Below are 25239 nucleotides of genomic sequence, written 5' to 3'. Positions count from 1 at the left end.
TGCTGGCCCATGTGTGGGCCACATCTGGCAAACCAGATCTGGGCCACTAGTAAAAAAATTGTTTTCATCCTCACATTGTATTAGAATTTATTTGCCAAGTCTGATTCCAACAATTTTATATCCACTTCAAAGTAAATTTCACTGACAACAGCCTACTGACACTGAAGTGCAGGATATCTTCAACAGCTAACTTCAATATTTCTATAATATAAGTGTGGATCACTGACTCTTCGACAGATGTCGATCTCTTTTCACAAAGTTTTAAAGCTTGCTTCAGAGTAATCAAAAGTGGATGCTTGTAATAGTCACAATTGCGTGGTGTCTCTTTAAGACAACCTAAGTTAATGTTTAGTGATGTTACAAGTATGTGCCACTATTCTCTGTAGAGTGTGGGAGAAACGTGCTTGCACATGGACGTATGGACTGAGATGGACCTCATATCTTTACCTCCCTAAAGTAATGTTATGGGTTGTGTGAACACTGCTTGCTTCATGTATGATAAGACAACAGCTGTTCAATCGGGCCTTGTAAGGTTGGTGAAGGGTGTGTTTATTAAAGGACAAGCGCTGTGGAATTCCCAGTAAAAGTGTGGTTGTGGGTTTTTGACTGTCCTGCTGAGTGTTTCTGCCACCTCCTCTCAACCACTGAGTACAGCGGAAGTAAACAGTAGACTGACAGCCTACTCAGACAGCAAAACACACTGGTATGGATCTGGTCTGGAGCACGGTTATTATCCTTAACGAAAACTAACGAAATAACGAAAACTAGAAGTGAAAAAATATTTTCGTTAACGGAAATAAAAATAAAAACAAAAAAAGGAAAACTAACTAAAACTGTAATGAGTGTTCACAAAACTAACTAAAATTAACTGAATTTATAGCAAAAATGTATTTAGTTTTCGTAGATGTGTGTGTGTCATACAATAGTCAAGGGTGAAAATGAAGTTTAGTTTCCAGATTTTTTTCTTGCTGTCTCATTATGCCAGCAGGTGGCAGTACGTTAGTCAAGTTGTCTGTGTTGCTGCTCCGTCCACGCGCAGAATCATGTCAGGAAAAGTCAGGAGAAAGCGCCAGAGTCCAATTTCGGATTACTTAGAATATGACTGTGTTTTGGATAAAGCAAGTGTCTTGTAGTGGAAAGAGACAAATTATGAGGGACATTTCTAAAGGGAAAAAAATCCCACAAACCTTAAAGTGCACTTGAAAAGTTCACACAAGAAGGCTAACCTAGCTTACCTTGAGAAGGTAAGGGAGCACACTCAACCCTCATCCCCAGAAAACAGAAGCTAACCCCAGGCAAGGCAGCGTGATGCATCCCGAGACAACAGGACGGGGACATCTACATAACTGTGTGAGTCAATTGCCTTCAAAAAGTTTATCAATTCACTTGAACCAAAATTACGAACACCTGGTGCTGCAAGAGTTAATAGTCTCATTGGGGCCAAGATATAAATTTTATACTTGCCTGGTATCAATGGTTGTTCATCTGCCATAATTTATTTATTTATTTAAAGAACCCATAGGTGGGAATGTGAGTTGTCTGTCTCTGCGTGTTAGCCCTGTGACAGACAGGCGACCTGTCCAGGGTGCAGGGTATGGTAGCTGGAATAGCAACATACCCAAGGATAAGCAGAAGAGCATGACTGATATGATGAAACTGGGATTTTGTTGCACACTAAACACAACTAAAACTATAACTGAAACTAATCAAAACTAAACTGAAAACTAAGGATTTTCAAAAAAATAAAAACTAAACTAAACTAGCAAACAATTGGTAAAAACTAATTAAAACTGATATAAAATTGAAAATCTGAAGTCAAAACTAAATAAAAATAAAAACTAATGAAAATTGCAAAACTATTAAAACCCTCGTCTGGAGTCACTTTGCTGTCTTGGTGCACTTACTACAGATAAACGGTAGCCAGAGTTTTTTAGGTGATTCTGGGACATAAATGTTCTGTTCATGCTAGGGGCTGCTATGAAACTTTCTTGGTCTGGCTGTAAGATTTGGTGGCACCAACCTCTATGTCCAGTTCACCCCTGAGTAGCACCTCTGCTACTTGCTTTCAGCAATTCAACCCGACACATCTTGACTAGGAACTTTACACTTGCATTTTTGCCACCCATTCAGCTCTCTCCTCCAAAATATGTGAAGCACCTTCACATCCAGCTTCAGCTTGTATCATCCCATAACCCAAGCTGGTCTCATCTGCTTAGCTCTAATTGCTGCTCTAAACCCCCAAAAGTCCTGAAAATATGTCTGTCTCTGGTGAACATGCTACTGCCAGGATTGGTAGACCCATCATGCACCTATGAAGGCGCCACAATCTGCAGTAATTTCAGATGCTTTATGTCTCATTGTCTCTTCCTCACTTTTTTTTGTTGAGGTAGCCATTCCCACGCAGCCTGGCTACACAACCCACCTAACCCTTAATCACATTAATCTCCTTATTTAAAACTATCATTTTGCTCCCTCTCATGCCAAACAACAGAACACAACACCTGAACTCTTTGACTGCTCAAGAATGTTCCTTCATTTCTCATTTGCTCTTACATGCATAATCTAAATCTCACCTTCTTGAAATAATGGAATTTGGGTAGAACAGATCTGAGGTAGGCATGATGAAAATCCTGCAGTTATAACAATGTTGTCTGGATGTATCAATAGATGCTGGCAAAAGAAGTGATGTAGCATCTCTATGGCTAACCTAGCATCATCTTGTGGTGGTACATAAACAACTCTTAAAATTAACAATGAAAACTCCCTGGGTAGGTAGCAGGGTCTGCTGTACTAAATATTTAAGGTGCACTTAATGTCTGTTGTATGTATAAATACAAAGTCCCTCTCACCTGCTTTTACCAGACTAAGTAGTACTATCTGTTCTGAAGATCCTGGGTGTTCTGATCCAACCCGGTGTCTTTTACTATGATTAAAGCCATTCAAGCTGCATAGTAATCCACAGTCTTAGCTCATCCACTTTGTTATTAAGCAACCTACGACTGGCAAAAAAAAAAAAGACTTGGGCTGGCCAGTTTGTAGGGCTTAGCCTTTAGCTTGTCTTTGGATCCCCAGTCTTATCCCTCTCAACAGAAGTGGGTGGAGGGGGCGGGGTGAACTCTCCACTAACTGGGTAGCACTGCATCTATAGAGGGATAAAGACCCAGTTGTTGTTGCTGATATTATTAATCTCTGGCTCTCTTCCACAGTCTTTGTCTTCCTCCCGTAACCCCAACTGGTCGCAGCAGACGGCCACCCCACCCTGAAGCTGGTTCTGCTCGAGGTTTCTTGCTCTTAAAAAGGGAGTTTTTCCTCCCCACTGTCGCCAAACGCTTGCTCATAGGGGCCATATGATTATTGGGATTTATTTTCTCAGTTTTCTTTGTATTATTGTAGGGTTTTTACCTGAGTGCTAATAAATAAAATTGAACTGAATTGACATTAACATTAAACGTTTGGAGTGGCCTTTCCCAAACCTCAACCTTCCAAATACAGGAAAAGCAGTGAGATTCCAAAGAAAAACTGAAGGACGTTAGGAAAGCCAGCAGAATTATTGCTCAAGAGCACTTTTTAAAAAATGATGAGAAAGTCAGGTTTCTTTGAATCAAAATATAAAAACAAATTAGATATAGCTACAGACACAGTTACACAGTATTGGAGATATTTGGTTTGAAATAAGCTCAGCATATTTCACAATATCAGCCTAGTTTACAAATTATGTGTTCCTGCCAATTGAATCTTTAAGAGAGCACTATCATTTTGAAAATGACAAGAATTGTTGAGTTTATATAAATACTGTATTGCAGTAACTAACAGTGCAGGAGCAAAATTACCGTTGAACTATGATAACACTGGTTTCATTGTCACATCAAACAAAAGAAATAAGAAGAAGACAGTTATCTGATGAGGTGAAGTAAATCATTGTCTAAGGTGATTTACACCGTCCGTGTGAATGAAGCAGTGTTCCAAAGTTTGGTTAACTTTTATCATTTTAGCCGCTCCAAAAAATATAAATGCATTTTGCTGCCTTTATTGCATGTAAACCTCCAACTAGCAGCAGCTTTTATAGTGAAATGCTCTCCTGCATGCTATTTAATTCAAGATTTGACTATGTGAATCAGTGAACATTTTACTAATCAGATTAACTAAGTGGGGCAAATTGTTATGAAGCTGTAACATCCGAAATGCATCATTGGAAAGTTCTGTGGGACATCCCATCAATAATGGACTGATTTATAAGCAGCCTGTTTATTTAAATGGTATAAAATATGGTTTACTGAGAGCAGCACAAATTAGCATATCAAAAATCAACAGAGCTGATGAAAGAGTGAGTGATCTACTAATCGAAACAATACCTCATAAAAGCAAGTTTTACACACTGTAGATCTGTCAGCATGCCATTAATTCTGTGGTTGCGACAGCTCTGCATATCAGCCTTGTTCTTGAAAACTGGTACCAGTACACTTCCTCTCCTTTCACTCATTGTCTTAAGCAATTTGGGCAAAGAGTTCACTGCCCTCTCTCCTAGATATCTCCATACCACCGCAGGTATATCAACAGGACCAACAACCTTTCCAGTCTTTATCTCATTTGTGAATAGTGCCGTCACTTCCTTCTTACTAATCCTCTACAGTTTTTGTCCAGTCCTGGTTTAATTTGGATTCTTATCATATCCATCCACTTCCGCTTATCCTTTTCAGGGTCGCGCTGGAGCCTATCCCAGCTGTCATAGGGCGAGAGGCAGGGTACACCCTGGACAGGTCGCCAGTCTGTTGCAGGGCTAACACACTGAGACAGAGACAACCATTCACACTCACATTCATTCCCGCATTCACAATTTAATTTAGATTTTTCAATGAAGCTATCCCCACTAACTACATGTCTTTAGACTGTAGGAGGAAGTCGGAGTACCACGCAAACACGGGGCGAGCAAACTCCACACAGAAAGACCCTGGCCTGATGGTGGAATTGAACTCCATGCGGCAAGAGTGCTAACCACCGTGCAACCATGCTGTCCCGGATTCTGAAACAAATTTCAGTCTTAAACAAAGATAATCCAAGTAAATATGAAATTTAGTTTTTAACAGTTTAAATTATTTCATTCATTAAGAAAAAAAAGAAAAGAAACGCTGTATGGAATACATTTGAAAAGGCACTCTAGGCACTTGTTTTTGTTAGGAGGTGGTGGGTAGGTGTATTGTTGTTTTTGGGTTTTGTTTCCCTTTTTGGCATAGGTAGGCGAGGCGGGGCTTGATGGCATTCTGGCACACCTGCGGCGCATCGGACGTCATCAGTGAGCGCTTTTATGGAGCTGAATCACGGACGTCTGGTGTCGGAGTATTGTCGCTGTCACAAGTGGTAATGTGTTGGTGCCAGCTGAATCTGCTGATTCCACGCTATTGAGCTGCATGTTTTTAGGATCCATCTTCTGCCTGCTTCTCCTTTGTTTTAGCCTGTCCCACTGCCTGCTCGCCTGCCTAGTTTTCTGTGTGTTGGCTACTTTGGATCCGTGACGGAGAGTTACTTCATACCAGTCTGTGATCACTGCTACAGCTGTAGTTCTGTGTTTCAAGTAAGCTCTCCAACTCTCCCCGTCCACTTTAGTTTAACTCTCGGCTATCGACGTTACTCCGTAAACTTTGTTTGTCCCTCGTTTTCAGGTAGCTCCGGTGCGTCATCTGCCCACCCGCATACCTCGGCTCCGTCTCATCTCTTCGGCTCTGCTCGCCTTGCACATTTTTACCTGTCACTGTATATAGCCCCCTTCCCTTGTAAATATTTCCCCATCATTGTACATAAATTTGCATCACTACTATCTTGTGCCCGTGTGTGTTTCTGCCACTAAATCCATCCGTGTAAATTTTCCTAACAGTTTTTGTTCAGCCAGATTAGAAGGTATGAGCATGAACACTCTGTTTCAGATCTGCTGCAAAATTCTTCAGGATATGAACTCATGTCCAGACATTCTCCTTCAGGATTTGCTGTTTCAAAACAGAATTCATAGTTCCATCAAGTCGTCCAAGTCCCTAAGCAACAAAACAGTGCTAGACCATCACACCACCACCATGTTTGACTGTTGGTCTTTATGGAATCCTGTGTTGGTTTTCCTAGCAAAAATCCGCCCTATTGGCTAAGCTGTTCAGATGCCAGCCATGAGCCAGCATGCCAGCAGAGACCGAGCTGTTCCAGGGCCATGAAAACAATTTCTGCTTTTCTCCTTTAATATTTAAAAAACATTTAACGTTTAAAAAACTTGGGTTATTGTTCTCTAAAATTAAATTTGTTTTTAGATAAATCTAACAAAGGCAAAAACTAAGACTTTATTACAGTGTTACATTACCCTGAATAATAAATATATCATATTATATAAGTAGTAGTATATAATTGTAATTATGTAATTATTAGGATAAAAAGTTAGCAATGCGTGTATGCTTCTCTACGGTTAGGTAGTTTTCTCTTTTCTGAACCTAAATATGCTTCGAAAGGACACCTGACACTGAGCATTTGGGTAGCAAGCCAGAGGGTGCAGAACTGTGACAGCAGGAAAAATGAAGGAAAGTAATTAAAATAAGCGAAAAAAGACAAGGGCGACAACTGACTGAGTGAAAGGAAGTGGTGCTAATATCTGGATTGTCTGTCAGCTGCAGGACTGTTCGGTTGGTAGTTTCATCACTGTTCTCAGAGGCTGATGAAAACAAGCAGTAACAAACAGTTGAAAAGCTAACAGCCTGGAAGCAAAACACAGGTAGTTCCTTTTACTTTTTTCATTGTAGTGAGCCTACAGTACAAATGGAGTGTTATAAAAGCCTGAAATGAGTCAGGAATCTCACTGGCATCATCGTGCGAGCCATCAGTATAATAGACTGTCTGGATGCATTATGTGGGTGCATTATCTTCCTCTGGCAAGGGCCTAAGCTTGGACTGCATCCCTGAGCAGAGTGATTGAAAAGCAAGAGGAATCAGGAATGAGGCAAGCAAGCCCAACCAATAATATATGATAAAATACAGCAGCTTCACTATACTCAGTTGTCAGGAGGTGGGAGCAGGAGGGAAATTCTTTACAAGTGTGTGTAGAAATTGAGACTGAGAGGAAAAGCATGAAATGATTTAAGATGATAGAGTGAGCTGTTTGTAGGATGACAGTCTAAGATGATTTACGTGGCAGTGTAGCACCTTGTACATCCTACACACAGACTTTAACAGTGTCAGGCTAATATCAGGGGAGCACATTTCTACATTGACATATACAAAGACTCTATCCTTGTCTAACTTTTCTGATGATAAAAGTAGAAGCCATTCCCCAACAACATTCTTGTTGTGAATAAGTTGCAGGGCTTTCTAATAACCTGTGTTGCAACAGTGGAAGTAATAGCACTGAACCTATGGACTGAGACAAGCAGCCATGTTATAATGAGGGATGGAATCACTCAGCCATACAGCACCACTCTTCCTGTTAGGATTCTTAAATTAAAGAAGCAAACGATGCGTGCAGCAAATTCTTGCCCCTAAATCTGAACAGCTACCTTTCTCTTAGTGGAATCTAACTCCTCTCTCTACCAACTCAGTTCTCATCTGCTCCACTGAATCTGCTCTGCCCTCAAAAAAGGGAAACAACTTTCTGTCTTTAGTGTATCATTGAAATGGAACTGTATTTGTCTATGGACCATTTTCATCAGCAAGGCAGAGCAGTTACTCTTACATTTCATCATTCTAAAATCTATGGCACTGCCATTTCTTCAAACTTTGTAATATTTACCTCCTTTACTTAAAGACTGTTGGGCTTGTTGAAGATATGGTAATTCAATTTCATATGGCACCTAAGACTACTAGAAAATTATGGACATTTGTGACCACCCATCAACTGAATTGAAGTGCAGATTAGAAACTATTAAAAAAGTTATGCCTTAGTGAAAATGGAATCTTTTTGGTTTGAAAAGGGTACTGTCACCATTTTAATCATCTATCAAGTTGATTAAAACCAGTGAATGTCACAGCTTTTTGGCACATTTTCTGACACATTGCCCCTGACCAAGGTGGTGGGCGTTGACAGAGGTACAGTTGTAGTCAAAAGTTTTTATATACTCATCAAGAGGATGAATGTCATTGAAAGTTTTGACTTTTAGTGATTTCTTTGAAGTGTTCTTTGATCTTAGGGTAAATTTATTATACATTATTTGATGCACAAGTACGTATTTATTTTGGATTTTCGCTAACTCACGTGTGGACAAAAGCTTTAAAATTATACATACACCACCACCACTAATATTTGATTAAATGTCAGTTAGCAATTTATACCTTTATCAAATGCTTTTAGTAGCCATCAACTAGCTTCTGAAATAATATTTACCCATATTTTCAAAAACAGTGGCAGAGTTCATTTTAGTTGGTACTTTCCTGGTATGGACCTGGCTTTTAAGTGTAGTCTATAATCTTTCAAGACTTTTGAGGTTTGAGGCTTTGGAAAGGCTATTCCAGAAGTTTAATGTTAAATTCAAATCTATTCAATTCAGTTTTATTTATGTAGTGCCAAATCACAACAACAGTTGCCTCAAGAGCCTTTATATCATAAGGTAAGGACCCTATAGGTGGGATGGGGAACTCCAGGCCTCAAGGGCTCTTGTCTTGCAGCTTTTAGATCTCACCCTGGCCTCTCACTACCAGGCCTCTGGAGAACTTCAAGACATGCTGAGGAGGTAATTTAACCATTTTAATCAGCTGTGTTGGATCAACACCACCATTCTCCCTTTGCTGGCCCGGTCCTGGGTCTGCCGTGTCCTCCCTCCTGGGTTTTGACACCACTGTGATGACCACGGCAGACCTGATGACATGAACATGCTTTGCAGCATTGTTTATTCACACACTATTTACACGATTGTTGTTACAACACGCAGCTGCAACAACACTCAAGACAGGATCCAGTACAGAAGTTAAGTTGACGGGGCCTTGATTGCGGCCATGCCAGTGCATCTGCTTTCCCTGCACGGCATCGCAGGCCATGCCCCGCCACAGATGGTTACTGACTGAGTGGCGGAAGAATGAAACTACAGGTGAGCATTGTTTGCTGGATATTTGCTTACTTGCAGGTAGAGAGCGAGGGCTTTAGGGAGGGTAGCTGAGGTAGTGTCTGGGGAAAGAGCGAGCGGTAGTAGCGGTGATCCATTTGATCCATTTCAAAATTCCAAAGGGAGTCCTGGAGGTGCACAATGGGCAGGAGGGCAGGTAAGGTGAGTAGTTGAGTTTTCCAAGAAGAGTCGCCGAAGAGTGGCGCAGATGGGATCAGTGCTGTACTTATTATTTACACATTGTGCTGTATAGTGGAGCGAGGAATGCTCAGACCTCTACATTGGAAAGACCAAACATAAACACATGGCACAACATAGAAGAGCCACATTGACAGGACAAGACTCAGCTGTTCATCTGCATAGATGACAAAGGTCACTCCTTCGAGGACGCCAATGTTCACATTTTGGACAGAGAATACAGTTGATTTGAAAGAGGTGTGAAAGAAGCCACCTATGTCCACTGTGAACCACCATCTTTGAACTGAGGCGGTGGCTTATGACACCAACTGTCTGCCATCTATAATCAAGTTTTGCAATTCCCAGACACCTTAATGCCCACCATTTGACCTCAGTAAATCACATGATAGGGCGGGGCTAGGTTGCACCAGTTTTCACACCTTGGCTTGTGTGATTAGGTAGAGGATCAACGGGGGTCCATGACCCTCTTGGGAACACTCCCATAGGGCTCTTAGAACTGAAGAAGCTGCTTGGATGAGAGGTGAAACGTCTTCAAGAATGTTAAAGAAGTCCAGAGGCTTTTCATTCCAAGTTCCTTAGACAGAAGACATGAAGAACATCTGTACATAATGAAGAGGAAAAAACAGCACTGATAAAACTGTAAAATCCTCCATATACTCCAAACCCCCAAAGAACAGACAGCAAAACTCTGTATAAGGTTGAGAGCAGTGGAAGGAATAAATAAGAAATCATTTGTTGCCGTAAAATATTGACCCCAAGACTACAGCATAAAACTACAACTAAAAGGTAACTCCTACAAACTTCAAACTGTAAGATATCTCTGTTGACTAGTCAACATAGTTCAATGTGCACAGATAATTTTGTCGTTACAGACAAAAAGGGGAGAAAAATGTGAGGAACATGTCTCAAACATTTCTTATCTTTTTTACTATAAGCCATGGTGTCCTCTGATGAAACAAAGTCTTTGGCCACACCTTTATAAGTGATTCCGAGCAACTGTAGCATACTTAACCCATACAGCGTAGCTGCCTCCTTGCAATGCTGAATGCAGGATGAGCTTGCACAACTTTAACTGTTGGATCTTCACTGATCCAGCACTGATTTGTTGGCATTTTGTCATACACATCCACACACTCACTATAATAGTGGAATCTGGTGATAATTGAACACGGTTGCTAACCAGCTCTCAGCTTTTGGTTGTTATATTCTGTGCCCCTGGTGCAACAGTGGCCCCTTTTCCAGCTTGAGCACCTCTTTAAGCTTGCTGCCTTCTGAAGAATTTGAAGCAATCATATCTTCAGAAACTGTGAAACCGTGAGACAACCTTCCCCATATAAGTTGTAGCAATTTCAGGTTCATTGCCAAAATGCTACTTTAATAGAAACTTGTTTGTTCTTCTCTTCAATGCTGTGTTCAAAGGATTTAATGAATGTTTGATAGCATCAAACACTGGGATTTCCTGCATAGGCACAAAAGATAAACACTGCTACTGGATTAACAATGCAGTTATTTCATTTTGGCTTTTTTTTTACATTTCTGTGCTCATAACTGCTTAAAGCAGTTTCTGTAGCTTTGATAGGCTTTTCTACATTGTTAAGACCTTGACCAAGATATTGTCCATAAGTATAAAAAAATCGTGTCACAAAACAACCTGCTTTTATATTTAATCCTTTTTCTTTCCAGTTGTCCTTTTGCAAAATATGACTCCATAGCATCAGAAATCTTAGAAAAGTCACTTCTACTCATCTCCTGTGATCCTCACAAAACCTTAATTTCAGGTGTAATAACAGTGATGTGTGCTTCCATTTCCATCTGTTCATTTTTCCTCCACAGCTGCTCTTCTTCTAAAGCATGTTTATTCTTAAGCAGTTTTGGTTGAGCAGTAGGAAAAACCACCTCAGCTTCATGCTTTCTTTGAGCAGATGCAGTACTTGAAACTCTGGTACTTAAGCAAGAGAAACTTTGTTTGTTGTCAGATGTTGGGTTAATATCTGACTGAGGAGAGGAAATGTGATTTTGAGGCTCGATGTGGGAGATTTTCTCCTTTAATTCCATTCCATACTTACATAAACTGCCTAAATACACCCCCAAATCACCAAGATTGTTTCAAATCTTGAAATACTCACAGCTCAATAACATCAAACAAACACACATCACCACACAGAAGAAGATCAACAACTCAACTTTATCAACAATCAACAATGATCACAACACTTTAACATCCACACAAACATTATCATTGCAGGATTCAACGGAGTGCAAGTTGGACGTGGAAGTGAATATTTTGACTGTTGACTAATACTGTAGTGACTACTTCTTTTAAGAAAAATGCCTGAGAGGCTAAGTTTGGCTATTTACTGCTGTGCATTCAACAAAGTCCATTCTAAAGCCCACTTGCCATTGAGGATGCTGATTTTATTAAAGCAAACAGGAACAGCTGGAATCAGTCAGTAAAGTAAGAGTAACAAGAAAGAAGTCTTATTCACCTTTGGACCTTACAATTAATAATAAGCAGAAAATCGCTATTTATCATGTGATGAAAGTGGCCTCGAGTATAACAGTGAGACAAAATAACTGAAAAAACAAAAACAAAAAACAACAACTAAGGAAAATAATAAGTGATGAAATGTTTGTGAACTGAAAAATACAAATACATTGTACAGCAATGTTACTTTTTACTGTCTGCTATTCATCATTCACAATATCCCATTTCAAAAGTCATTAGGCCTGTAGAGCCTGTGAAAACCATGGATACCAATCAATTTACAAACTTTCATGATAACTAATCTGCTAGTTTTTGTGTGCAACGCTAATTCAGTTGAATCTGTGTAGCAGGCAATGCAGCACCACTGGTCTCTTTGCTTAATTCCGCACACTAACCTGTGGTCCTTAAGTTGAACTGTTAAAGGTTACCTTCACTGGGACATACATTATGAATGATGCCTACAGAAGTAAAAAGATAGTTTGATTCCTCTGGTTTATTTTGTTTTGGCTCCAAGGTGGTGAAAATACCACTAGACACATGCTGAATGTAAAATCTATCCAACATAGAGAATCAACTGAGGGCAGACTGCATGCTTTCATATTTTCTTAACCAACATAAACTCGAGAGGGTCAGTACTGGTGAAAGCTACAGGAACATAAGTACTATAGTCTAATTGCTTACTATTTCTTATTAATATTTTTATTCATATTGTTATTCTATTGCTTATGGTAGTAGAACTGGTTTTCTTATACCACGCAGAGTGAAATGGATACATATGATAAGCACAAAACTAGACTACAATACACACCTGAACACACTTTATCTAATAGAGTTACAAACACACTGGATAAATGTGTGCTTTGATGTGTGCTTCCTGCTTTTTTCTTTTGTTTTGAGAAATTACTTTTACTGGTAGCTGGGATAGGCTCAAGCCCCCACTGCAACCCTGACAAGCATAAGTGGAAGAGAATGGATGGGTGGATGGATGGATGGACTTTTTCTGTTACATTTTAGAGATGCAAACCAGGAGACCAACTGCCAAGGGGAGTTCGCAAACTAACTGGTGTCTATTCAAATGGATTATTGTGACTTTTCGTCTGTTGATCAAGCTTGTTGGGAACTGTATAAATAACAATTGGCAAATGCCATGGTTGAAACGAATTATCTACATTCTTTTTTAAGCACTGTTTGCTAATCCCTATAAAGATTCTCTACACTGGCATGATTTCGACATCCACCCCTGTAATCATGTTGTGATTTTGTACTTCTATCGTAAAGTATCATATCCTTGACCCTTCTAGCCTGATTGTCCTAGTCAACTATCTACTGTATGTGTCTGTAAGAGTTTACTCCAACAAAGACCTCAGAGAGAACCCCCACAGAGGCATAGATCAGCGAAGTACTCTAAAAAGACACCTAACTACTCAGATATTTTACAGTACAATGCACATTTAAATGGACTGGTTGTTATATAGTACTTAACTACTCTATCTGAGCACTCACCACTTCAAAGCACACAACTCACCTCAAGCACTTTTTTCTATGTAAGTACTTTCTGAGATTCACATTTCAAGCGATGGATTGGAGAGCAATGTGGGGTTAAAATCTTACATAAAGACATTTGGCATCCAGACTGGAAAGTCAGGGATTGAACCACCAACCTTCCAATTAGCAGAGGACCTTCTCCACCACCTAAGCTACACCCACCCCAGGCTGTAACACCAACTAAATACAAAATGATTTAAATGAATTACAGATATAAAGCACAAATGCATGTTTTTATATGTGTTCCCCTCTATTATTAAGTCACTCAATTAAAATACAGCTACTCCAGTCAATATAATTAGTTAACCTGGGCATTGGAGGCATTATATAAGTCCATTATAGTATCAAGATCTTTCATTGGTTAATAAGGTGACAAAATCCCTCTCCACAAAACAAAAATTAACACTTGACAGAAAAAAATCAAGTCAGGTTTGATAATAAGCTTTTGTCAAAGTCATCTATCTATCTATCTATCTATCTATCTATCTATCTATCTATCTATATATATATATCGAGTACTGTGCAAAAGTCTTGAGTCACCTCCACCTAGAGAACACATTGGACCTAGCTTAATCAAACATTAAGGAAGTATTTAAAGTATCTCCTGCCCCCACCTCGGCTCCTCAGACCATCTCTAATGCTAATTCCTGTACATACTAAACATTACTATACTAATCACAGGGAAATCCACTCTGACTGAGAGTCTAGCCTGCAGGAGCCATGGAGGCATTACGTATCAGGGGAAGAAGGTCTTATGCAGTAATCGATTCAAATTTGAAATTTTTTAGTTCAAATCATTATCAATATGTATGGAGGAGGTCAGTAAGTGTTTGAAGATTGGGCTGGACTTGCTCAAGAGATGTGTGTGGCATGTTGAAAAATATATCAAAGAACTACAGGCTATTATCTGGAAACAAGGATCTACAATTGACCATTAGCATCAGGGGGGCCAATAAGTTTGACCCCAATAGTTTTTGGCTTTTGTAAAATAAGTTTGTGTCTGTGTGCAAAGTTAAATAATGTAAGCATCCTAACTAAAACTAGGATGTTTGGAAAACCTGTGTCAAAAAGTTATTTCTCTGTTTAACAGCATTTATATTACATTATGACCATTGAATAGCATGTCTTCCCTGTGGCACCTGTAAGATATATTACGGAGCACATGAACATGTGTCCTCAAAGCTAATGTGTCAGAAGCAGGAAAAACGGGCAAACCTGAGGATTTAAGCAAGTTTTACAGGGTGAGTTTGAAAACAAGTTTTGACAGTTACTTCATGGGCATGGCTGGTTGCGTGTGCATGCCAGGATTTGCCTTCTTCTCATGACTATGAAAAGAAGGCAAGCTGGCAGAGGCAGTTTCATATCTTGAGCAATTTTCGGCTGGGAAACCTTGGGTCCTTCCATTGATGTAGATGTTACTTTGACAGGTACAACATACCTAAGCAGTGTGGCAGGTCATGTACACCCTTTAATAGAAACAGTATTCCCTGATGAATGCACCCATTCACAAAGCAAAATGGTTCAGGAATAGTTTGAGAAGTACAACTAGTTTAAAGTGTTGACCTGGCCTCCCAATTTCCCATATCTTTATCCAATCGAACATCTTTTGGATGTGCTGGACAAACAAGTCCAATCCATGCAGGGCCTAATTGCAACTTAAAAGAGTGGTGCTACCATCTTGGTGCCAGATATCACCACACAGCCACAGGGTCTAGAGGAGTCTCAGCGGGTCAGGGCTTTTTTGGTTGCAAAAGGAGGACCACCACAATGATGGAGATGATCACTGCTCCTTCTAAACGTCAGTAAGACAAAGGAGTTGATAGTGGACTTCAGCACTAAGCAGGAGAGGAACTACCTGACCCCCGTCATCAACGAGTGCCCAGTGGAGAGAGTGGACAGCTTCAAATACCTCGGAGTTCACATCACGCAGGACCTGTCATGGTCCTGTCACATCAACACCGTGGTGAAAAAGGCCCGTCAGCGTCTCTACCACCTCAGACGCTTGAGAGACTTCCAACTGCCCTCCAAGGTGCTCAGGAACTTTTACTTGTGCACCATAGAGAGCATCCTGACGGGAAACATCTTAACCTGGTTCGGGAACAGCACCATGCAGGACAGACGAGCTCTACAGAGGGTTGTGCGGTCAGCTGAGCGCACCATCCGCTCCGAGCTCCCTGACCTGCACTCAATCTACAGCAGGCGGTGCTGGACCAAGGCCAGGAAGATCGTGAAGGACCTCAGCCATCCCAACAACAGACTGTTCTCTCTGTTGAGGTCAGGAAAGCGATTCCGCTCCCTGAAGACCAACACAGAGAGACTGAGGAGGAGCTTCTTCCCGCAGGCGATACGGTCTCTCAATCACACCACCACACAGTACTGACCCACACATATGGTTCTTACACACACACTGGACATTCTGGACATTGTTTTCACTTCATCACTTAAATCACTTTAAGCATATTTGCACTGCACAAGACATAATGTGGATTGCACAACACTGGACATTATATTCTTCATTTCCAGTTAATACTTGTACAGCTGCTGTTATTGTGTATATGCTGCTGTTATTGTGTATATATTTATTTATATTTCTTCATACATTCTTATATAGTTCTATATTGTGTATTTTGTTGTACAGTTATTTTATTTTCAACTTTAATTTATATATTTTATCTTATTCTTTCCCAGTTAAATTTACCCTTCATTCTAATTTGTGTTGTACAGTTATTTCATTTTTAACCTTAATTTATATTTTATTCCTTCCTAGTTAAATTTACCCTTTTTAATTTTTCATATTTATTTCCTGTCTTATTCATAGCCTTTTCCTTTTTTGTTTTCTTTAGGTCACGAGCAGTTGTCCAAGCATTTCACTACATATCGTACTGTGTATGACTGTGTACGTGACAAATAAAAATTTGAATTTGAATTGAATTTGGATACTGGAATACTGGAAGAGCATATGGGAGAAGGAGGTAACCCATAATGAAAATGCTAAGTGGCTAGTGGATCTAAGGGCAGACCACAATAACCTCCCTGAACAGGTGACCATCACTGGACCATCATTTGGCAGACATCCAAGAAAGGTTCTCCAGTATGAAGACTTGGACAGCACCAGGGTCATGGAGCACCAAAACCAAGTCACTGGCATAGTATACCGCAGTGGCTCCCAAACTTGTTTTGCTAGGCCCCCCTTTGTTTTACAAGAAAAATATTTGCGCCCCCCACCCCCGCGCACACACACACACACATCCTTTAACCACACACACCCATTTTTTGCTCCATTGCAGTTTATTTCACACCTCAAACATTTAGTAAACAATTAAGTAAATACAAGTAATGTACAGGTAGTGCAGGTAGTAAGAAAATAAACTACTAACTCTTTTACGCTACGTCCGCACCTACACGGGTATTTTTGAAAACGCAGCTGTTTCGTCCACACGTAAACGGCATTTCGAATCACCGAAAACTGAGATTTTTTAAAACTCCTTTTTTGCGTTTACGTGTGGACGAGGAATACAGAGTTCGTCACGCAATGTCAAAGGTATGTGCCTTTTTTCATGTCACGCTGTGCGCCACGTTATTGTTTACATGAGATGAATTGCAGAATGGCAGATATTCAGATTAACAGTGACAGTATTTTGTCTCTATCTTCAGGTTTTACACGCCTACATACACACACGCAGTTACTGTCCCTCTATTTAGAAAGGCAGAGGCGTCACGGTGTAATTATTTTACGTGTAGTTGTTTTTTTTTCCTGTGTAATAATATTCAACATTGCTATCAATACATTTTTCAAAAAGTGCCTCTCTGTGGAAATTGGTTTAAAAACATAAACAACTGTGGGATACTGTTTGTCCATGATTTGAACCGGGGGAACAAATTGTGGCAGGATCAGCCTGATATTATTTGTATCCCACTGTAACTTTACTGTATAAAAAGTGAACATATCCAAAATGTCAGGAGTAGTTAGTCATTACAAGAAGTGTTTGTGAACTAAAAATCAAGAATGTGGGATCCTGTTTGTCCGTGATTTGGACAGCCCAACACGTGCTCCCGACGAAGGGAAAACCACTTATGCAGGGGAGACCAAAGGGAAGATTTGCTTCACCATATTTTGTAGTCTTTGGCTTAGAATGAAGTTGGTTTGGAAACATCTGTACTTCCAGATACAGACCAACCAAACAAACATAGTAGTAGTGGACAAGCAAAGGAAGATGTAGCAATACCAGTTGAAGGCAACATCCTGAAGAGGGAACATGAGAAGTTGGAGAAGTACTAAGGACTAAGAGAAGAACTTGAGAAGATGTGGAGGGTGAAGGTAACAGTGGTCCCAGTGGTAATCGGACCACTTGGTGCGGTGACCTCCAAGCTAAGTGAGTGGCTCCAGCAGATCCCAGGATCTACTAGTAACATGGGTTAGTGTTATACTACTTACCATGCAATTTAGTCAGTAAATAAGTAGATTTGATTAGCAGAAGGGGGCAGCACGGTGGCATGCTGGTTAGCATTCTTACCGCACAACGAGAAGGTCCTGAGTTCAATTCTGCCATCAGGCCACGGTCTATCTGTGTGGAGTTTGCATGTTCTCCCCGGGTACTCTGGCTTCCTCCCACAGTTCAAAAACATGCAGGTAGTGGAGATAGGTTAATTGATTAATCGCCCATAGGTGTGACTATGTGAGTGCGAATGGTTGTCTGTGTCTCTATGTGTTAGCCCTGCGACAGACTGGTGACCAGTCCAGGGTGTACCCTGCCTTTCGCCCTATGACAGCTGGGATAGGCTCCAGCGCCCCCCGTGACCCTGGAAAGGATAAGCGGAAGCGAATGGATATGATAAGAATCCAAATTAAACCAGGACTGGACAAAAACTGTAGAGGATTAGTAAGAAGGAAGTGACGGCACTATTCACAAATGAGATAAAGACTGGAAAGTTTGTTGGTCCTGATGACATACCTGCGGTGGTATGGAGATATCTAGGAGAGAGGGCAGTGAACTCTTTGCCCAAATTGCTTAAGACAATGAGTGAAAGGAGAGGAAGTGTACTGGTACCAGTTTTCAAGAACAAGGCTGATATGCAGAGCTGTCGCAACCACAGAAGGATTAAGTCACAAACAGCCACACTGAAACAATTAATGGCATGCTGACAGATCTACAGTGTGTAAAACTTGCTTTTATGAGGTATTGTTTCGATTAGTAGATCACTCACTCTTTCATCAGCTCTGTTGATTTTTGATATGCTAATTTGTGCTGCTCTCAGTAAACCATATTTTATACCATTTAAATAAACAGGCTGCTTATAAATCAGTCCATTATTGATGGGATGTCCCACAGAATGATGCATTTCGGATGTTACAGCTTCATAACAATTTGCCCCACTTAGTTAATCTGATTAGTAAAATGTTCACTGATTCACATAGTCAAATCTTGAATTAAATAGCATGCAGGAGAGCATTTCACCATAAAAGCTGCTGCTAGTTGGAGGTTTACATGCAATAAAGGCAGCAAAATGCATTTATATTTTTTGGAGCGGCTAAAATGATAAAAGTTAACCAAACTTTGGAACACTGCTTCATTCACACGGACGGTGTAAATCACCTTAGACAATGATTTACTTCACCTCATCAGATAACTTCTTATTTCTTTTGTTTGATGTGACAATGAAACCAGTGTTATCATAGTTCAACGGTAATTTTGCTCCTGCACTGTTAGTTACTGCAATACAGTATTTATATAAACTCAACAATTCTTGTCATTTTCAAAATGATAGTGCTCTCTTAAAGATTCAATTGGCAGGAACACATAATTTGTAAACTAGGCTGATATTGTGAAATATGCTGAGCTTATTTCAAACCAAATATCTCCAATACTGTGTAACTGTGTCTGTAGCTATATCTAATTTGTTTTTATATTTTGATTCAAAGAAACCTGACTTTCTCATCATTTTTTAAAAAGTGCTCTTGAGCAATAATTCTGCTGGCTTTCCTAACGTCCTTCAGTTTTTCTTTGGAATCTCACTGCTTTTCCTGTCTTTGGAAGGTTGAGGTTTGGGAAAGGCCACTCCAAACGTTTAATGTTAATGTCAATTCAGTTCAATTTTATTTATTAGCACTCAGGTAAAAACCCTACAATAATACAAAGAAAACTGAGAAAATCCCAATAATCATATAATAATAATAATAATAATAATAATAATAATAATGAATTGGATTTATATAGCGCTGTTCAAGGCACCCAAAGCTCTTTACAATGCCACTATTCATTCACTCTCGCATTCACACACTGGTGGAGGCAAGCTACGGTTGCCCTGGGGCAGACTGACAGAGGCGAGGCTGCCATATCGCACCATCGGCCCCTCCGGCCAACACCAGTAGGCGGTAGGGTAAAGTGTCAAGGACACAATGACCAGGCGACCAGGTAACCTTCCTGTTACAGATGCGCTTCCCAACCCCCTGAGCCACGGTTGCCCCATATGGCCCCTATGAGCAAGCGTTTGGCGACAGTGGGGAGGAAAACTCCCTTTTTAAGAGCAAGAAACCTCGAGCAGAACCAGCTTCAGGGTGGAGTGGCCATCTGCCGCGACCAGTTGGGGTTACGGGAGGAAGACAAAGACTGTGGAAGAGAGCCAGAGATTAATAATATCAGCAACAACAACTGGGACTTTATCCCTCTATAGATGCAGTGCTACCCAGTTAGTGGAGAGTTCACCCCGCCCCCTCCACCCACTTCTGTTGAGAGGGATAAGACTGGGGATCCAAAGACAAGCTAAAGGCTAAGCCCTACAAATTGGCCAGCCCAAGTCTTTTTTTTTTTTTTTTGCCAGTCGTAGGTTTTGGTTGACCTTTAACAGTGCTAAAGGCAATTAGCCTTAGCTACAATTAGCTACAATACAGAGACCTGTGCATTCTGTGTATCTCTTAACTCTGGCCAGACTTGGCTGTTGAACAGGCCAGGGACGGTCTAGCTTTATATAGTTCTCCTTTTCACATGTTTTGAAAGAGACTGTAATAAACTGTCTTTGTTTCAGCATCCCAATTGGACCTTCATCTGTTACAATTTACGTCACTGAATTATTCATTTAATTTTTCATTCACTTTATACTTTGACTTTTACTTAGTGATTAGCTGTTGGCACTAAAAGCTACATTGTTAACCTTCTCAAGGCAGGCGTTGCTGATTTGCAACAGTTAAAAACTAACAACCTGATTACCCCACATACATATTTTATGAGTTTTTTTTACTTTTTTTGCACTTGGTTGTGCATTAGCAACAAAAAGTTTAATTTGAGCCTGAGAGGGTTCAATTTATAAAAAGGAAAGGAAATTCAAATTTCATTCCACATATTTTTAGCACTGCTGAAGGCCAGCTAAAAGTTCAATACATACAGTGTTCTATGATGAAATAGTACCTAACTTAGATAGATAACTAAAATAGGTATCGATGCCATTTGACGTCTATCATGCCCTAAATCATGAATCAAGATTGTGTCGCTTGATTTCAGATGGACTGAGATTGATTATGGAGTGGTGAATATGTAAACAGGTTTTTATTTTGATCTTGCTATTAACTCTGGTGAAACGTGTTTTGCCCTAACATAAAGGACATTTTTCTTTTGATCAAAAAGCCCCATATTAAATTTACTTTGAGTCAGATCTGTAAAGCCATAAAATAGGAACCCTTCCATGGGGGCAAATCCTTTTCTAGTCACCGAACTAAACTAAATCTTGTGTTGTAAAGGGACCCCTTGATGTCAGGAACCCTTTGCACTGGCCTAAGAAAGCCATGCATAATTTAGGTCAATTTATTGTGAAGCCACTCACTGGCTGATGAGCTGTCGAGAAAGGCAACGACAAAGCTGGGCCTCTAAGGGCAATAAACAATCCTGACTAACAAGCCTCCTCTGGCAGCATGGAGCACAAATAAACACAACAGTGTTGGTAGATCAAATGAAAGCAGACAAATACAAAAGTTTGATGCGAAGAAGGTTGTTAGTAAGACACACAAATCATATGCACACATACACATATTGTGGGAACATAAATGCGCCTTTGACGATAGGAGTGCTGTATAAAAGCTAGAGTCAATGAGACTTTCTGGAGTAGGCATGCACACAATTATATAATCAACACCATATTCTCTTGCCCCTGTGAGTCATTTCAGAGAGTTTGGGCTCTCTGCTGTTGCCTGCCATCCATTTGGTGTCTGTACACTGCATCACTTGGTGGAACTGAGTCTTCGAAGGCATTCATAGTTTAATCAATTAAACACTGTTAAGTCTCAGGCTGTCTAACAAGCAGAAGGGGTGGGGTGGCTTTTGCAGGGATAAGCTTTTCCCCTACAAAAGAGGCTTAATTTGCTGTAATTTAAGCTCAGAGCACATTCAGGGTAAAAGTTGGGATTCATTTTGTAGGTTTCTAAGGTTTTTTTGGTTGCAAAAGCAGAAGGCAAACAACATTAAAAGGTCAGAGGCAAAAAAATCAACTCATCTTTCTGCTGAAGTACCAAGCTGAGAGTCTTCTTTGTGAAAATTGCCCCATTCCTGAGTCATCGTGCTTTTACTCACGAGTGTCCAAATGGACCACTGGGGAAAGCTTTGGGAAATCTTGATTCATGCTATCTTGTGTCTAAATGGTTGTGATCATCCCTGAGGGAAATACTCCTGTCATCTCAGCATGTTCTCAGGTTCAGGAATGAGAAACCTTTACGTAAACAGCAGATGAGATTAGATCATATAGAATCTCCTTCTCATCTCCCAGTTGATTGTACAGGAAAGTCACGCTTCAGCTCCCATTTCACACTTTTGCATCTATCAGACCATGACGATTTTCAGCCATCTGTTACCTGTAGGTGTTTTACACATCACAGCAGTGAGAGTGCTAATCTAAAGCAAATGAAGTCCATTTATTTCCTGCAGAGAAGGTTAACGTTACGGTCTCAAGGATATTTGAATGATCAGTTGGCTGGAAGCAACTTCTCCTGACACCAAGCAAAAGTTGCTGGAGCTGCTTTAATATACTGCTACCTCTGCCCCAGAGTAGGAACAGATGGCACATTTTGGCAGAGGTTTTTTTTGGCTGGAAAACACCCTCTTGATTGAGATGCCCATTCTTTTACATGTCTAAAAATTATGTGTAGAGAGCAAACAGTGGAAAAAAATACGGAAGCAAAGCCAAATTATATTCTGCTATGTATGCAATATCTTATAGACCATCTGGATGATTCATTTGGCTGTTTAGGTTTCACTGCACTTCCAAGAGAGCTCAGAGTTGGGGAATGTTACTTTTGAAAGTAACTTCTTGCATTACAAAATTACTGACATGAAAAGGTAATTTTTTAGATTACAGTATTGCCTACTGAGAGTACTGACTCTTTAAATACTTGTTGCTTTACCAAAAAGAAAATTTGCAATTACCTTGTTGGATATATTGTCCAGATGTGAAGCCTACTGTATGTATACTTCTGAGTGTACCGAATTCACCTCATTGCACAGCATTATGATTCTTTTGGCTCAGGAGAAAGAGGAGGGGTGCCGTATACGTAGCAATCAGTTGTTCAGTGGCTTTATCCCTGCATGCCAAAGTAAACTATTCACATTTTTTTTTAAAATCCAAAAAAAAGTCAATTGTGTTTCTCTAAGTTAGGGTTGGAAACTATGATCAATTATATGAGAATTCATGTCAGGCTATTGTGCAGAATAAAGAATGAAACAAGTAGTGTAACTCTCATGTCTTGTTTTGTCCATTGAGTCTTTTGTCCACTGGCCTTCTGGCTCATGACAGTAAGAAGTTACTTTCTTCAATTAAATATGTAAAAATAACATATAAGATAAGATAAGATAAGATAAGATAAGACAACCATTATTACTCCCACATGTGGGAAATTTGTTTTGTCACAGCAGGAAGTGGACAGTGCAAAAGTTATATAGCAAAAATTAGAATACAATACGGATAATATACTGTACACAACTGTACAGAATAGAATAAAATAAAATACTATATACAGTAGAATAAAATAAAATAAAATATACAATAGGATAAAAATAGAATGCAAATTCTATATAAAACTGAGTAAAAATACAAGTTTGTCAGAAAAGAGTATTGCACTTAGTCTTATTGCACATTACTTGTTAAAAGCAAGAAGTAATGTCAAATATTTTTTTTAGTAATCACTCAAACACTGTTGTGTAGTGAGTGTATATATGTGACATTTCCTTCTCCACACAATCAACAACAGCTTTAGAGAAAGGAATTTAGAAAACTATTAAAAGCTATTCTCTAATTATTAGAGAAATGACTAACTAATTTCTCATTTTTATACCCAAATTCGAAACACTGGACTTGTCTAAGAAGTTGGAAATTAAGTAATCATAATGTTAAACTACTTAAATGAATTTAAGACGAACATCCACCATGTAGCAGAAGCCTATTGAAACTAGATATTAACCTTCACAGGCTACTGTGAAGCAGCACCTGTATTCTTGTTGAACGTTGAAGATCTTGTTTGTGCTTGTTTCTTCTTATTTAGAAAAACAGGAATACACAGGAATCCCATCTGTCTTGATATTCCATCAGCACTTAAATGCAGCTTACATTTTTGGATCTAACAGTATGAGATATGTCTCCAAATCCCACATGCACATTACACGATCTGTTCTTATTGGTCATTGTTGTTTATACAATTTTTCTGAAAATAGCTTTATGTATGTTGCAGTTCCATTTATGTGTGTGGATTGGAGCAAGCATTTGTGAACTCTCAAACACTTAAAGACAAATCAGTCTACACATTTGTAAACCTTAGTTTACATTTATGATCATATCATAAACATTTGGTGCCAATATGAGAATGGTTTTGCTCCATACTGGTCTCCCTACTGGTGTTCCAAAACTTCTTGCAGGTACTTCTTAAACATGTGAAGTAGCTCACTTGTCATTAACCCAGCACAAAATAATGTGAAAACTTCACACAGTAATGACTGTCCTCTCTGCTGTCTCACTGACTCACTTAACATGCTCAATGTAATGGATTGCTTTCTTTAAAAAGTAATTAAGAAACCGATTGCTTGAATCGCTGAAAGTAAAATGTGTCTTCTCCTCTGTAAAGTGTACACATTAAAGCTATTCACACACTCCGGTGAAGTTTGTATATTCTGTTTCTCTGTTTCTTGTGCTGATATCTCTGTTGTAGGAGTACATAAGAGTAAAGGCCTTGATTTTCTTGTTGTTCTGCATTAACTGCAGTAATCAGCTAATGGCCAACTTTGGTCACAAACCACAGGGCTCTTCAAGGCTGTGTTACAGTCACCATTATCCTTATATTGTTAATGACAGCACATGTGGGCCTGGGTTTCTAAGTGACTCCCGGTAGTATGCCATCTAATCCGGTAATTGGTAGAGTGAGAGGAGTAGAGAGAGGAGGGGGGGTGTATACAAAGAACACACAGAGAGGACTGACCCTTTTCTCTCTTTCTCTAATTAGTAGTATTAGACAAAGAGCCCTGGGAAAAGACAGATTGCATCCCATCTCAAGTGTGAGATCACTCATGTTGGAGTGGTCCTCGGAGCAAACTGAGAGCAGTGTGCCAGCATCTGAAATAAAGCTGAGAACCAACGCACCTCGTGTGACTCTAGAAGGATACGGTATCAACTTCAGAGCGGGAATGAATGTTTGAAAACATTCACTGACAGAACTGTTTATCGGAAGCATGTTTGTCTGGATAAATGACCTGCTGTTGATGAATTAAAGACATTACATAATGAAAACTGGAAATTCAAGAAAAAGGATTTTGATTAATTTAATTGGTTTAATTAATGTCTTGATGCATGCTCAATCATCCAGGTAAGGAAATCCCAAAAAGTTGATTCTGTTCATTGGGAGAAACATTTTGTCACTCATCCAAAGTGACTTCTTCAGTGTCAGCAGGTTTCCCCAACCTTATAAAGAGTACATCTGCATAATGA

At 39.7% G+C, this 25239-nt stretch overlaps 1 long non-coding RNA gene across 1 annotated transcript; it reads right to left on the bottom strand.

Moving 5' to 3' along the window:
* Positions 1-296: 296 nt before the first annotated feature.
* On the bottom strand, positions 297-23762 carry LOC120736629. The gene is made up of 4 exons (XR_005696556.1): positions 23752-23762; positions 20691-20694; positions 10345-10354; positions 297-671 (listed from the first exon to the last, which is right to left on the bottom strand). It is a non-coding gene; the product is annotated as an uncharacterized LOC120736629 (long non-coding RNA).
* Between the last annotated feature and the right edge of the window lie 1477 nt (positions 23763-25239).

This window comes from Simochromis diagramma, unplaced genomic scaffold, assembly GCF_900408965.1.
Source record: "Simochromis diagramma unplaced genomic scaffold, fSimDia1.1 OVJJ01000371.1, whole genome shotgun sequence".
NCBI lineage: Eukaryota > Metazoa > Chordata > Actinopteri > Cichliformes > Cichlidae > Simochromis > Simochromis diagramma.
Note: the sequence above shows the minus strand (reverse complement) of the source record. Positions and strands in the feature narration are given on the sequence as shown.